Source organism: Mandrillus leucophaeus, unplaced genomic scaffold, assembly GCF_000951045.1.
Source record: "Mandrillus leucophaeus isolate KB7577 unplaced genomic scaffold, Mleu.le_1.0 Scaffold1136, whole genome shotgun sequence".
Lineage (NCBI taxonomy): Eukaryota > Metazoa > Chordata > Mammalia > Primates > Cercopithecidae > Mandrillus > Mandrillus leucophaeus.
The window spans coordinates 2,039-4,787 of record NW_012099610.1 but is presented as its reverse complement, the minus strand read 5'-3'; positions in this window follow the sequence as shown (position 1 = coordinate 4,787).

Here is a 2,749-nt window from a genome sequence, read left to right as displayed (position 1 = left end):
TTCCTTTCTTTTCTTTTCTTTTCTTTTCTTTCTTTCTTCTTTCTTTCTTTCTTTTTCCTTTCTTTCTTTTTCTTTCTTTCTTTTCTTTCTTTCTTTCTCTTTCTTTCTCTCTCTCTCTTTCTTTCTTCTTTCCTTCTTTCTTTCTTTCTTTTTCTCTTTCTTTCAAGGAGATGAGTTTTAGCCATGTTCTAAATTTCTAGGCCTATTTTGATAACTCGTCAATTTCATTTTTCATTGGTAACTCTGAATTCTTAAGATAACTTGACACTCATAGAAGAATAATATAACAAAGTCATACATAGAAAATTAGTTTATCTTTTCAGATAAACTTACCTAACTAAATATGTTGTAAAGCATTTGCGCAAGTTTTTCATTTTATGCCATTACCTCATTTAAGACTCAGGTGCTGAAAATGGGGATGAGAGAGAGCAAAGACACTCAGGTTTAGGCCGGGTGTGGTGGCTCACACTTGTAATCCCAGCACTTTGGGAGGCAAAGGCGGGTAGATCATGAGGTCAGGAGATCGAGACCCTCCTGGACAATGTAGTGAAACCCCGTCTCTACTAAGAATACAAAAATTAGCTGGGTGTGGTGGCGTGTGCTTGTAATCCCAGCTACTCAGGAGGCTGAGGCAGGAAAATCGCTTGAAGCAGAGAGTCAGAGGTTGCAGTAAGTCGATATTGTGCCACTGCACTCCAGTCTGGTGACAGAGCGAGACAAAAAACAAACAAACAAACAAACACCAAGATACTCAACTTTGGGCCAAGAATTTCAGGACCACCAACACATTGTGATCCAGTACATGAACTGAATTGGCTCAGATGGGACTCCTTTGGTTTCCCTTCTTTGGTGTGAAGGAATAGGACCCCAAACAGGTTAAATATAGGTGTCACTTTGATGTCTCATCAGTGCGCTACCATTATTCCAAATTTAACTCTAATATTTTTGAGTATCATTCCCTTTGTCATACAGTGATTCAGAAGAATCTGACCCAACCTACAATCCCAAAAGTGATCCTAAGGATAATCCCATAACCTTTGCAATAATTGGTTTAAGAACACTGGCCAATAGGTCCTTGGCTTTCTCCTAGCCATTAGGATTGCTTCAGAAGTGAGCACAGTCAGGCCACTGAGACACAGGAGAGATGCAGAGGCAGGGCCGGCTTCCGGAAGAAGCAGCTTCCTTATTGCGACAGGAGAGCTTATGGAAATAATGCACTCTCTTCCAATGAATGATGTAGTGTGAGGATGTGAAGGTAGGTTTCTGTAATTAGCCAACATAAAAGGGGGGCCCCAAAGACAACAAGCAAATAAAAGAATGCACCACTGTGGAAAGGAAAGCAGACTCCTTAAATCAATCATGACTGTTTCCCCAGCTCATGTTCCAAACTATGTCAGCAAATAAATCCCCTAGTTGTTTAAGCTAGACTTAATTGGGTTTTCCATTACTTGCAGCTAAAGGTACCATTCTGATAGTTTTACTATGCACTAGGCACTGTATTAGCACTGACTAACTGAATTCTTTCAGTGCAGTGATGATTATCCACATTATATAGATAAGAAAACCGAAGCTCAGGGGTGTTATATAATAGTGTCAGTGTAATATGGAAGAGCCCATAATTTTAAACAAGTGTTTGTTGTTTGTTTGTTTTCCTGACTGTAAAGCCTAGGAGTGAAATTGTTTTACTTTGAAAAATAACATTTAACAAATTCTTTCAGTCTCCCTATGTCAGTACTTATAATGGTTTATTAGTAATTTTGAAATATTTTGTCTTAAAATAATAGATAGGAAAACTTGGGCTGCTAGGCCTGAGTTAATGATGTCTTACAAATCTAGATTTATAATCTACATCAGGGACAAATATATAAGACCCATACACTTGCCTACAAGAGAAGTGGCATTCAAAAATGCATTCTTAGAAAAGGAACTTAATCCCAAATCATTATCCAAAACCAGCTCTAGTACAAGGAGAGTGTTACACAACTGTGTATAAATATGGCTCAGAATATCTTTAGGGTATTTTTCTAAATTGAATTTCAAAGGGTTATGTCATCTGTATGAAATAGCAAATATAAATAAAGCATATGGGCTAAGGTCATGCAAAAGTAATGCTAAAGGAAACTGATACTTACATAAATTGCATTATACTTAACAATGGAAAAATAAAAATGTAACAAGACCTATATTAATCTTGTCACCTCAATGTTTTATAAGAACTGATTTAAAATATGTATTTTTTTCAATTACTTTATAAGCGATCTCTGGTTCTGAATTTCTTCCATTTGTCTTAAACATAGCTGCAATGGTTTGTTAAAAAGCTAAGCCCAAACCTTCCCTGATCCACTTCCCCTCTGGTGACGAGGAATCTGTGGGCCTTCTTTGCCTTCCTTCTCCCTTCAAATTCTCGTGCTCAACTTCATTCCCCTCTAACAACCCTCAGATATCTCATGTTTTCCCTCACTGGGGTTTGAAAACTGATTTAACTACAATGAAGTAATTCAAGTGGTGATTCCAACAGCTGCCTCTATCCACTGTGCCTCGCTTCCCTTTCTTTCACAAGACGTTGTTCTCTTTCCTTCACTTCTAGGACCCTACACTCCTCCCAGTATTTCTCCTGGATATTTCTTTTTTTTTTTTTTTTAATTTATTTATTATTATTATACTTTAAGTTGTAGGGTACATGTGCATAACATGCAGGTTTGTTACATATGTATACTTGTGCCATGTTGGTGTGCTGCACCCATCAACT